Raw genomic sequence first — 14591 nt, 5'->3', positions numbered from 1 at the left:
CTACGATACAACCCAGCAATCCCCCTACTGGGTATATACCCTGAGAAAACCATAATTCAAAAAGAGACATGTACCACAATGTTCATTGCAGCTCTATTTACAATAGCCAGGACATGGAAGCAACCTAAGTGTCCATCATCGGATGAATGGATAAAGAAGATGTGGCACATATATATAATGGAATATTACTCAGCCATAAAAAGAAATGGAGGTATTTGTAGTGAGGTGGATGGAGTTAGAGTCTGTCATACAGAGTGAAGTAAGTCAGAAAGAGAAAAACAAATACCGTATGCTAACACATATATATGTAATCTAAAAAAAAAAAAAAAAAAAGGTCATGAAGAACCTAAGGGCAAGACAGGAATAAAGACGCAGACCTATTAGAAAATGGGCTTGAGGATATGGGGAGGGGGAAGGGTAAGCTGGGACAAAGTGAGAGAGTGGCATGGACATATATACACTACCAAATGTAAAATAGATAGCTAGTGGGAAGCAGCCACATAGCACAGGGAGATCAGCTTGGTGCTTTGTGATCACCTAGAGGGGTGGGATAGAGAGGGTGGGAGGGAGGGAGACGCAAGAGGGTAGAGATATGGGGATATATGTATATGTATAACTGAGTCACTTTGTTATAAAGCAGAAACTTACACACCATTGTAAAGCAATTATACTCCAATAAGGATGTTAAAAAAAAAAGAAAAGAAAGAGAAAAAATAAAAAAATTAAAAAATAAATAAATGTACTATGTCTTTTATGTCATTCGGACACCCTTGCCTCTGGATCTTCTATCTCTACATCTTTCTGATTTTTCTCCAGTGAAAGAATACAGTGAGATTGTTATTTTTTGAGCCTTGCTTCAGGCACATGCACACAAGAGAGTTGTGTGAAATTTCTTCCCAGAGATCTAAGGGAAAGATACACTAGAAAGCAGGCTATTGTCACAGGATGTTGTGAAACCAGCTTGTTCTCTTTCTCTTCCTGACCCTGGAATGTGTGTAATCACAGCAATGTCTGTAGTTTGAGTCGTAAGATGAGACATCAGGATGACTCTCATATTTACTTTGGCACCTTTTCTGGAAGCTCTGCTTATTCTTTATTCTCTTGACGTGTTTACTGCTTGTTATATATCATTGTATATTTTAATGTTTCTTCTGTGCCCTAGAGATTTTAGGAGTCACATCCCAAGTTCTATCACTTTGTTATTGTACTAAAAATGCCTACCGTTTTACTGATATCTTTGTAGGTGAAACTGAAATTATGACAAATAATTCTCATACCAAATGTTGTGCACTCGACCTTCACACTGTTTTAATGAAATTGAACAATTTCTAATAATTAAAAACAGGGAGATTTCATATGAAAAATGAAGGAGCTGCAAGCACCCAAAGCAACAATGACCCAAAGCTCAGTGGCCACTGTCCGTCTTGAGAAAGCATATGCTGTCCTGTTCACTGTTACTCCTGCCCTTTCACTCCTTTATGCTACTTCCTGGTGGAGCCAGGTATTTGAGTTTATGACCATTAATGTGATGCATTTAGTCATTTCAGTAGAGAGAACATTTTGCTTAATTAGGTTTGTTAAATTGCTTAATGGTCTTTGAGAACTACATAAAGATACTCAGTACCCACAGGGCAAAGATAAGTAAATTCATAAATCTAGGTGTATTCTCAGAAAACACATAGCTGTGAAATCCACATAGCACTTAAGATAGTCCATATACATCTCAGAGTCAGTTTAGTGTATGGAGCTTCCCAAAGCTAAAGTTGCTTCCAGCAACCAGATTGTGTAGCTGCTGTGACAGCATCATTCTCATTATATCAATCTATTATGGTTAATCATTCTTAGACTACCTTTATGCAGAAAGAGTTAAAGTGCTTTGAATTGGTGTAGCTAGGAAATAGTGAAAAGAGACTGGTAAGAAAAGGTTACCTAATCAATAAAGGAACTGAAATATTGTCTTTATCAGATACATTTCTCCACTTGCAAGACTATCTGTACTATTTAGATTAATAATAAGCTCTTTGAATCTACAATAATTGCATTTATATTAAACATTAACATTCTCATTTTTAATTCCTAATATTGACCTCAACTTTAACTATGTTCCCAAACTAAGATTTTTATTGTTATCCAGTTTTTATTTACATTTAACTTCGAAAGTTTACTGAGATGGAGACCTTGGGTTTATGTTTTATGAAACAGCGGCTACATTTTAGGTTTGACATTAGTAATACATAAAAGAAAAGAATTTTGTAACTAGAAGCTGCATAGTAGGCTTCATGATAGGCAACTAATCAGTTATTATTTTGTAAACCGTGTGACCTAAAAATGTGCTAATAAATGTAATCCATACTTTATAAACTTAATTAAAATGTGTCTTGTGCATACATACATGTGCATGTACATACACACACACATACAAAAAGTTTCATGTTGTTAGGTGCAAAAAAAGATGATTGGAATTACATGTAGCTTATTTTGAAGACTGTTGATATCTATAGGATATTTAATTTTCCAGAGCAGAACCATGAAATTTCTGATGTTAATTTAAGAATTCTTTTATTAACCCTAGTACAATTTTATTGTTTTCATTTTATTGGTTCTAATGTTTCTTTATAAATATATATATAGGAATTGTAATGCTATTGTATATAATCCAAAATTTCCTATGAGTATTTTAAAACTATGGTGTTTATGCTGAGAGCTGTAGCTATTAGTTGTTTAAAATCTATTTTAAAACTCAACTCTTAAGCTGGTTCCTTGGTTTTACAATTGATATTCTTGTATTTTTTTTTAAGAGACACTGTTGAAATCTGTACAGAATAATAATTTTATTTTCTTCTTTTCAACATTTACACTGATTGCTACTTTTTCTCCTCCATTTGCACTAACTATTTTAGTAGTTAATACTATTTTAAATAGTAGTAATGGTACAAAATTTTTGTCTTATTCCTATGCTACTTTAAAATCATTTGTAGTCTTATTCAACATAAAGTGTTTTTTTAAATCACTACACATGGTGAATTTTATTAAATTCATTTTTATGTCCATAAAGATAATTTTTGTCTCTTGTTGGACCTTTGACTAATAAAAGTTTTACATTCTATTTTTAGATTTTGTAATAGTAAGCTATTGTAGTACTGTTACCATGATCTCTTGCTGATATAATATTGTTTCATTTTTGTATCTAATTGCCTTTTAATTAAAACATCAATATTCACAAGTAACATTGCTCTAAATCAGTCTTTTCTAAACAATTTTTAGTCTTTGAAATTTGTTCAGATGAAATGCTATAGGGAAATCCACCTTGTAAAAGAGATGAACTTGGAAATGTTATGGATGAAGGAGATTTGTGAGAAGGAAGAGGCTCCTTCCTTTTCTCTTTTTATTCACTGACTAGGGTCTGAAGAGCCATTTGTCCTTCTTCCATCTGGGTGTTTATGTTTACTAAATATTATTTGACTTCTTTATTGTTCTAATCATTGAATTCATTGGTTAACTTTAAGTATGTATTCCTTCTAATTCAAAGATGAAAGTATTTTTAACTGAGCAGTTTTTAATATAGCTTTGGATTCATACCAGAAATTTTGACATGCCATTATTTCTTGTAAATACACAATTACAATTTTGTGGTGTGGGGGGGAGTTGGTCAGAAATATTATTTAAAAGAGTTAAAATATTTTCAGGTGGTTGGGTTTTTTCTCTTGATACCTTTAATAATAATTTTAATGTTAACACACTCTAATTACAAAAAACAACCTATGCATTTTCCGCTATCTGAAATGGTTGAGTTTAATAGCCTAAAACAGATATTATTTTTGTAAATTGCTTAAGGATATTTACAAAGCAGTTATTCTCTCTGGAAGGATTTAGAATTTGATACAAAAACAAATATTTATCTGAATAATTCAGAATCAGTGACTTATTATTTATTTAGATATTAACTTATTTATCCAGAGGGAGGAAGTGTGATAAAATCTCGTACCACAGAATTTATGTTAATTTTTGTTATATTTCTAAGGTTATTATTTGTTAGCTGTTCACTGTCATTCTGTCAATTCTTTACTTAGCTTGTGAAAGTTTATGGCATTATATTATAGATTATACCCTCTATAAAAATCAAACAGTGGTAACTTTTAATGAGTTTTACCTTTAATTTTTTTTTCTTGTGGCAGTAGTGGAGATACCCAAATGTCCTTTAGTTGCATTTCTCTAGTATGTATTTTCTATTATTTTATATTTAATCTTTAGCATCCAATTTGTTCTAAGTGGGTAATAATAATATGTGGATCTGCTTCAGCTAATTTGTGAGGCCTTGTCTTTCAACGTTGATTTTATTCCTTTTATATATTTTATAAAAACTGACTTTTTAAATCTCATTTGTTATCACATAATTTGCATGTCTGTTTTTACATATAGTTTACATTTACTCTGCATGCTTTAAGTTTCTCATCCTATTTTTAAGTATACTAGTAATAGTACCTAATAAACAGATAATTTATCCTATATATTTTAATAGTGTTACAACAAAAAGGTATCCTGAGTATCTATGGTATAAATTAAGACATTAAGCATCCTATTTCTTTTTTTTCTTGCTCATATCTTATTTTCTATTTTTATTAGCATAATATGGGATTTCAGACTCATTATTAACTGTTTTCATGTTCTTATTGTTGAATCCTTAGTTTGCAAGAGTTATTTATTAAATTTTCAACTTGTTTAAAAACTATTTATAGTTTAGTGTCAATGGTTTTAAAAAAATCTCTCCACCCTTCCTGATAAGCCATGAGTCCCAGTTTTATCTCATTTGACTCAGATCTGTATCAACTGGATCATAATCATAGGTAAACACATAATCAGAGTTAAGGTTGGTTATATACTTTTTGAATCTTTATTAGATCATTTTTTGAAACATAAATATCTATACCAATTAGTTTTCTTTCACATAAATCACTTCAAAACTGAGTGGTTTAAAACAACAACAATTTATTTAGTGCATGATTCTGCTGGGCATTTCTTTGGTTATGAGTCAAGCTCAGTTGATTTAGGCTGATTCCGCTCAGCTGGTTAGTCTTAGGTGGCCTTAGCCACATGACTTGCAGTTGGTTGGCTGTAGGCTGTGGCCAAGTGGGTGACTAGGACCACTTGTCTCTCCTATGCATCTGGCTAGCCCATACTTCTTACAGGGGAGCTAGGTTTCAAGAGAGGATAAACCCTAAAGCGCAATTACTTTTTAAGAGCTTGAACCTTATTTGCTGATGTCCCATTGGAAAGCAAAGAGAGTCAGACTGAGAGAGCTCTCAAAATTCTCTAACCAGGGGAGGGATACAGGGATAGGAATAATTTTTGGCAATTTTTTGCAATTATTCTACACAAAAGATTACAGACTATGTTTACTTCCTTTTATTTTACAGTATTTTTTATAGACTAAAATATGTTTATCCTTTCTTCCTTCCTCTCTTCCTACTTTATTTTTTCAATTTCTTCTTATTTTCTCTTGAATTTATATATATATATATGTATACCTCATGTTGGATATATTAGTAATTAGTGATGGTGTATTCTTGTTGAAATTTCCTCACTGTTTACCTAGTTGCTGTTTTAGTACTCTCCTCAGATGTTAAGCTGGACGGCTTGTAGGCATAAATTTACATTTCCTATACAGCAATTTAACAGAATGACTCTAACGGCAAGGGAACCAGAGCTCTGGGCAGTTCCAGCAGAGGAATTTCATTTCTGCATAGTTTATTCTCTGTGTTAATGAAGTGGCTGCCCTGGGAACAAGGTTTCTGCATTTAGCTTTATGATTGACCTGGCTTCCTTGCCAGCTACCCTGTGTCTGTTTCCTAGTGAAGCCCAACCTCCTTTTTGGTGCATCAGGAAAAACCTGAACCACTTTGTCAGTCACTGCATAAGCCTGATTCTTCCCTATTCAGCTGATTTTGAATGCTTTTGATACTCTGCCGGTAGTATAATTCCAATTGTTGTATGCTCTGTCTGGCCTGTGGTCTACTCATGCCTCCAGGCGTATGTGCTGTAAATTAGGAAAAGTTAGTGTGATCCTGCCAGGATATCGTATGCTTCCCTGGATGACACACTGCTTTCATAGAAAATGCAGTTACACATTGATTCTCTATGTTTGTCTCCACTCTAGCCCTATCTGTAGCATGACAGTAAATATTGCAATACCTCCTTGGATCGGGTTCTCTTGTTTTATATTTTCTCCTCAGGTGATCTCATCAGTATCCATGGCTTTATCATCTGTAGTCAAATCAATCATAAATTATTATATCCATTCAATACTCTTCCTATAAGCGAAGACCTGACAACTCGACATTTACTCTGCATGTTTTAAAACTATCACTGTCTGACTGTTTAGAACTATATTTGTTGTTTCCCCTTCAATCTATAGCCCTTTCCCCATATTTATGTAAAAGGGAATGGATAATGCAAGGAACCAGCTTTCTCCTTTTGCATTTCATTTTTACTTCACAAACAGAAACCTAGAAGTCAAGTACATCCTTGACACTCGCCTCTCCTCTTTGATGCTTCATATGTAACCCATCACAATATGCTGTTGATCTTTATGTTCTAAATATTTAATAAACATTTCTCCAGTTTTCTTCATGTCCTTAAACCTAGTGCAAATCATTTCTCTCCCCTTTGATATTTCAATACTTCTCTAGCTGCTTTACTTGAACTTGAACACTATGTTTAGTCTCCCTCCGTTTGTATGTGGTCCCCTTCAGTTTATTCTCAACACTTCAGCCACAATGATCCTAGTATTATAAATGGAAGCCAGTTCGTGTCAGTCCTCTGCTTAAAATTCTCCAATGCTCCGTAAATCATTCTGAGTAAAACAGATATAACATCACCAACTAGGGGGATGTACATGGTTGGCCCCTAATTATTTCTCTGAACATGTCTCCTATTGCTCCTCTCTTGTTTCCTGTGCTCCAACTGCACCATCCTCTTTCTGTTCCTTGAACACACCAGCCATGCTCAAAGCTTTGATGCACTCTTCCCTCCTGCCTGGAATACTCTCCCTGGAATGCTCACAGGACCTCTTCCCCGGCCATCTCCAGGCTTTATGTATCCATTTCTTTTCAGTTAGGACTTCACTAGCCACCCTCTAAAACTACAAATCCCTCAACCTCATAATTCCTTTCCTCCTTCCCCATTTTAGTTTTCTCTTTAGCTTTTTCTGACATGTTTTACTGAGAAAGCCAAGTGTTTTTCTGCTTTGTTCACTGTTATGTCACCCAGAACTGTTCCTGGAACATAGACATGGCTCAAGGAATATTTCTTTGAGTTCACTTTAATAGAATGAAAGAATAATAAAGTGTAAATGAACAAATGGTAAAATATAAATTCTTAACGTGGACCTAAATAGATGTGGTTTTAAATTCCAGGCCCATCACTTTGAGACTGTAGGTAAGTGATGACCTAAGCTTCAGTTTCCTTAGGAAAACAATTATAATATCTTTTAATAGGAACATTGTGATGACTAAGTGATGCTATCCTATAATATCCTTACCATAGCAAGTGCTCAAAACTGTTGGCAATTTTAATTTACCTGTGGACTTAATGTGAATATGGTTAGACTGATTTGGGCGTCTATTACAATGTGTTTTGTTAAGGTTACTAAACTGAGAAATGTAATCAGTTTCTAAAATACATTGGCTTTTGAAAATTGTACAATACCAAACAATTTCTCTCAATTTCTGAAATATATGATTTTTTCTATGAATATATTTTTAAATAACATCTCATGTTTTATTGAAGCTTTTAACCTATAAAATATCAGAATGATATGTGTTCCTCCATATAATCCTGTCAAGTTTTCTTGAGGTCAACCTTTACCTTTCTTTGAGCTTATTTTAATAGAATCTCATCATATAAACTTCAAGTCCTCTTGCACAGAATATTATGTTTCTTTAGTTTACCAAAAATAAAAGTTTTAGAATTTTTTTAAAAAATTTTATTTATTTATTTATGGCTGTGCTGGGTCTTAGTTTCTGTGCGAGGGCTTTCTCTAGTTGCGGCAAGTGGGGGCCACTCTTCATCGCGGCGCGCGGGCCTCTCATTATCGCGGCCTCTCTTGTTGCGGAGCACAGGCTCCAGACGCGCAGGCTCAGTAATTGTGGCTCACGGGCCTAGCTGCTCCGCGGCATGTGGGATCTTCCCAGACCAGGGCTCGAACCCGTGTCCCTTGCATTGGCAGGCGGATTCTCAACCACTGCGCCAGCAGGGAAGCCCTAGAACTTTGTTTTTAAATTGCTCTCTTTGTTACAGTATAATGAAGATTAAAATGCATTTTTAAAAAAAGTTACAATTTCTTCATACATATTTAACTTATAAACTTAAAAATTATATGTATAGATAAAGATAAGGGTTAAGAAAGGAAAATTTAAAGAGCATTTGTTTCAATATAAGTAGTAATTATATAATTTGTATTATTTAAATTCTAGAATGAGGCAAATATATCTTTTTCAACACCAGTAAAAATGTCATTTGTGCAGATATATTCTCTTATCTGCATAAAGAACATTATAAAATAAATATATAATTTTCATTATGTGCAAAACTGTACTAGTCTACTTTTATTATCATAACCACAACAAATGTGCGAAATTCATGAAATATATCACTCTTAACGAGCAGATATTCCTTAGTTAATTTTTTCTATTCTCAATCTTTTTTTTTTAAATAAATTTATTTATTTTATTTATTTATTTTTGGCTGCTTTGGGGTTTGTTGCTCCATGTGGGCTCTCTCTAGTTGTGGCAAGCAGGGGCTACTCGTCATTGCAGTGCACAGGCTTCTCACTGCGGTGGCTTCTCTTGTTGTGGAGCATGGGCTCTAGGCACACGGGCTTCAGTAGTTGTGGCATGCAGGCTCAGTAGTTGGGGCTCGTGGGCTCTAGGGCTCAGGCTCAGTAGTTGTGGTGCATGGGCTTAGTTGCTCCATGGTATGTGGGATCTTTCTGGACCAGGGCTTGAACCTGTGTCCCCTGCATTGGCAGGTGGATTCTTAACCACTGCAGCACCAGGGAAGCCCCTCTATTCTCAATCTTAAACATGAATATTAAAACCAATTTGTTCTGAATAATGACCATTAATATAAAGAAAAATAAATAAACGTACAATGACAGACATTAAAATAAAATTTTAGAATTTTCTAGAATATAATAGCTTGTATTTGATCTTTAAAATAACATCTCAACAATGGGTTATGGTTTTCTTTCTTGGCTTTGGGCTGCACACAGGAGTGACCTATTTTCTCTTGCACCATCAATGAAGTTTTGAGGATGTCTGCTTTGATATCTTTTTCTTAGTGTCTTTTTTTTTTATAAACCAGAATTTTTAGTATCTTTTTATAGTTTTGGCATCTTTCAAGTAATCATCTTCCATTTTCTTTGATTTTTTCTTTACAAAAGGAAACAAAAGAGGAAAATAGTTTCTGCTCCCTTTTTATATATACTATTTTCTGAGTTGGCATTCTCTTTTTCAGTTAGAACCTGTTACAACTAGTTCAATTCAAGATCTTCAGCACCTTGGTTCTGGGGCAAGAATGAAGAATGGGGAATACAAAAGCTAGAACATGGAATGATTCCCAGGTAGAAAAAAAACATATAAATAAAGGCACAGCTGTCAGAAATTTTGGACACCTTAGGGTATTCTTCACTGACCTGCATTACGTGTACTGGAGAGAACAAAGATTAGCATGGAATTATAGGTTAGAACCATACTGTGATGGGCCCTGTATAGGTTAGAGTTTATAGCAAACAAAAACAGAAATATTTTCCAGATGCAAGGGTAGGAAAAAGTATGCATAGGTTGGTAAATCTTTGAAAGGGATCAACATGACACTGCAAACATAGATGTGTAAATTCTCGGTGTATGAAGGCAAAAGCAGCAGAGGAATGCATAGACCATGACTCAGATTTTCCTTACAGAAAAAAATATCAACACACTAAGTTTTCTAGCATATCTATATTCAAATACAGATAGAATAATATATTACTATGACTGGTTAATTGAGTTGTAGGAAAAATTGATTAGAATTCAATTAGTAACAACCCCAAAGTCTCATTGGCTGATGATGAAAAAAATTAATGTTTTCTTACCCATGAATTGGTGAGCAGCAGGGGTGGTGATTAGGTTCAGGTGTCCTCCAAGTCTCTTTGTTCTCCTTAGACCAATGACTTCCCAGCACAAGCATTCTCAGAGCAGATGGCAGAATCACTACAGGGGCAAGTGGGAAAAGGTGATGCCTATTAAACGTTCATCTTGGTACTAGCACTTCGTCTCTTCTCCCCACATTCCATTGGCTAAAGCAAATCGTGTGGATACACCCAACAGCAATGGGGTGGGATTATATTCTCAGTTAATGGAGGTAACTAATGATGGGGAAGAAAGGAATAACTGTAAGGAAATAACATAAACTTTCAGCCTGTTGGAGGGACAATTTGTTTGTGGTGAAACAATATTCGGTGTTATCAACTTTACAAGTTAATATTTCCATAAGAGCCAAAACCTAAGTACAGTTATTAAGCCCCACCCAGAAAACATGTGTATCCTAATTTTCTATCTTTCTAGTTTCTTCCACAGAAAACTTCAAGTGTGATTTGACTAAGGTATGTCTCCTTTTAGTCTGGTATAAAAACTTAGATTTAAGAAACAAACTTCTAGCTATTAAATTTCCAGAATTATTATTACTTTTTAAATCATGAGGACATCTAAAATAGATTAGGTACGTGGTCATGTATTCCACTTGCTTGTATGTCAACCCTAATGATGTCCCTTATATCAATGGTTTCCAAACAGTGGTGAGTAAACAAAAAGGAGTTTCAAAATATCTTTATAAATATTTTAAGTGTTCATTATGGCCATGTTTAATATATGTATGCCTCATCACTTCATTTTCAAGTGATTTATTAAAACTTCAAAAAAATTGGCATTCCAGAGAAATACGTCCTCAAAAATAAAAGAACCATTGTTCTTGGCACATTTTTATACTTACATATATGTTAGAACTATACTTAACAAGCAACTTATCAGGTATTGTGGTTTCTATCCAAACATATGTTGCTTTTTTCAGCACAGACATCTTACATTATGAATGCAATTTTTGTTCTCTTTTAGATAATTCTCCTTTAAAACCTTTAACAACATATTTATTTTATTAATAATAATATAACCTTTAATAATATATTTTCAAAGCTAAGCAAATTATAAATAAAAGAAGCCTACTTGAATTTCCCAAATGCAAATTATAATGTAATTGGCTACGTGGATCATCAGGCCATTCCATCACAAAAATGTCCTGTGATATTAAACAATAGACTGAAAAATTTCTCAGAGTCAACTTAAAGTTAAATATTATATCTCTGTGGTCTTCTAATATCAAAAGAAAGTTGAAAAAAAGTAGAGTACATATCTACAACATAAGTCAACGTGTTCATCTTCACAGTAATCTTTATAATCATTTTGAACACAGTATAAAAATATTAAAGAAAATTTTACAGTCTTCTGCTAATTTTTAAAAGGTAAGCGCTGTGTTTTATTATGGCTGAATACATAAAGAATTCTCTCTCTCAACACATACACAATATTTAAAAGTTAAAAGTTACTATATAGAAGCATTTCACATATAGGTAAATAGTTATATGAATAAAACTACTAAACAAATAAATACTATTATACAAATAAAAATACCCTCTAAATATTACTTTATACTATATATAATAAATATAATTTTATAGAAAATATTTATTGTATTATAACTATATATTATTTTATACATCATATATCATATATTGCATAGACTATAATTAGATTATAAATATAATAAATAAATATATTATACATATTATAAAATGTAAATACAATACATTTATTATAAAAGTACACTATAAATATTATTAAAGGGGCAGTAAAATGGTCTATTATTTGAGAGTAGCATATCTAGAACATATCTAAATACAAATGAAAATAATGAAGAGTTAATATTAAGATAAAGAAGATCACAATTTTTTGTTGTAGATAAATTCTGCAATCTTGACATTCTAATGGTTACTCCTAAATCGGTGAAGACAAAATCAACTCTGAATATTTACAAGGTTTCACAATAATACATTAGCTCAACTAAGGAAAATGCAAATTTTCACATTGACACCAAAATTAGTGACTATAAGGAGCTTATTGTCTACTGTTTCTCATCTGGGTTTCCCTGGAAATCACCCCAAAGCAAAAAAGTGAACAAATACAAAATAATGGTGAAAAAATTGGTATTTAAGACATTTTCCTCCCCAAAATTTGCATGATAAATTCTTTCTAAAAACATTTACTCATTCTTCAATTACCACATAATGTGAGGAGTTCCACTGCAATGAGAATATAGATATTTTAACACATTTAATAAAGACAAAAGTAAAATAGGTTGATATTATTCATCATTATGCATAAAATTACTTATTTTCATTTATACTTATGAAAAACTCATACACTAGTGGGAATATTTTCTATTAATTTACCTCAAATTTAATTTGAAACATCTGATTCTAGTAACTCACATTATGCATTTTATTTATTGGTGCTCTGACTTTCAATGGTTAGTTTGAGAAGGTGAGTAATTTTTTAAAATTCAATTTTAATGACATTTGGGTTGATGAACCTTTTTAGTGTTTTTGTTTCTACAAAGCAGCAGACAAATTATGAAAAAAAAGTGAGTTTTTTAGGAAATTTATACAGATTTGTTTAAAAAGTTAACAAATATGATGATAGTAACATTTATTTTTTAATAAATTAAACCTACTGGTTTCAAGTTGACTGATTGTGGCTAACATTTTGCTATTTAATAAAAGACAGTTGGAGTCAATTAAACAGTCCTGTTAGGTATATTTATTTTTTATTACAGAGTATATATTTTACTACTGTTATTTATTTATGTAACATGGTTTTGAAAGCTTGAAAACAACACTATTTTTTCTGCCAGCTTTATTTATTTTTATCTGCTACTCAAGAAGGATTTATATATTTTTCATTAGAGCTAAAAAACAAAGTTTGATAGTGCTGAAACTTGTTAAATTTAGCTTGTGTATTCTGAAATGATGTGATTAAAAACTTTTTAGAGGTTTAAATTAGAATATAGGAAAGCTAAATTGAATCTCTAAATTGAAGTTTTCTGTTTCAAAAATCAGAGATGTTTCTGCATTAAAAAATCTATTTTGACAAATATTTACCATGCTCCTCCTAAATACCAGATTCTTGAGGAGTTCACAGTGAAGGGAAGGATATTTTGTACCTTACTGTATTTGCAATTGGTTGCTTAATGTTAGAAGTTTACCACCAATATATCCAGTGATTCACTGCTGCTTGTTGGTACCTGAAATTCCTACTAATAAGTCCCTTATATGGGCTTATCCAATGTCCAAGTCAAGTAGGTGACCAGGGAAAGTTAATGATTTGCTGTTAATTAGAACTAAATTAGTTCAATGCATGCTAAGAAGAAACGAGTCGAGGAGCTGCTTGCAATTAATTTTTCTCTTATTCCTGAGGTGGAGGGGGGCAAATTCAAGGAGGAAAGAAGGCAGGTAGGTGATCCTCGTCTAATCTCCTTATGAACATAGTAATAACTGACCTTTTGGCAAACAAATTAATGCAAAAGAGTCTTTCTATAGCACAAAAGATATGCTATATAATATCTTTAAAAGATATGCTATATAAATATAGATTTATATTCTATAAATATACTGAATGTCAGATGTCCATGATCTAAGATTACTTAAGACAAACACACTTGGAATCTATGGGTGAATTAAGCATGGCTCTATGGAAAATGTCACATAAGCTGTATAACTATCTGAATAGAAAAGGGAGGTATTTTGTAACTGAATCTGGTCCTGACTGTGAGGAGATTGTACACTTTCCTAACTTGAGACCTCAACTTTTACTTGGGCAAGAGGGTGCATCTGTTGTAGGTAGAAAGGCACACTAAAAATTCCTATACCTCACCCTTGATCACTCATGACACTTAAAAGCCTATTTACTTGAAATTATTAATAAAGGCTAAAACTGAATAAGATCTCTGATTTGTGTGAGTCTGATTTGACAATCTGATCCTTCATGTTAACTCATGCTTAGCAAGTGTTTTGTGGGATTGGCATGAAATTTATTTCCTAATGATGAAGTGTACACAGAAAGAGACTTGCTTCCTTGTCCATTTCTAACTAAAGTGAAGAAGATACTGTTTTTATGAAAATCTATAAAACGTTTTTGACTTTTTTTTTAAGTTTTATGCTCTCTTCAGATCTTTTTAGAAAGTTTCCAACTAAGATAACATTTTGGAAGCATAGAGATGTCTATGATTTAGGTAATAAAATCAATTGGTTTGTTTGTTTTCAGTTTAACTAAAATGTACTATGAGATATTTGGTTTAAAAATTCATTGTGAATTTATACGCTCATCACAAAATTAATCAGACAGAGGTGAGTTTTCTCTAGGAAGCTTTGCTCTTGTTTGTTTTCTTATGCTTATTTTATTTTATTTATTTTTGGCTGCATTGGGTCTTAGTTGTGGCATGCGGAA

At 32.8% G+C, this 14591-nt stretch overlaps 1 long non-coding RNA gene across 1 annotated transcript in view; it reads right to left on the bottom strand.

The window, feature by feature from the left end:
- The window catches only part of LOC309667240, a 143618-nt gene that overhangs the window by 35481 nt on the left and 93546 nt on the right, over positions 1–14591 (bottom strand). The window lies entirely within an intron of this gene.

The sequence above is a fragment of the Balaenoptera physalus genome (assembly GCF_965194825.1).
Source record: "Balaenoptera physalus genome assembly, chromosome: 9".
Classification (NCBI taxonomy): domain Eukaryota; kingdom Metazoa; phylum Chordata; class Mammalia; order Artiodactyla; family Balaenopteridae; genus Balaenoptera; species Balaenoptera physalus.
The sequence above is the reverse complement of the archived record's forward strand: the minus strand, read 5'-3'. Positions and strand labels throughout refer to the sequence as shown.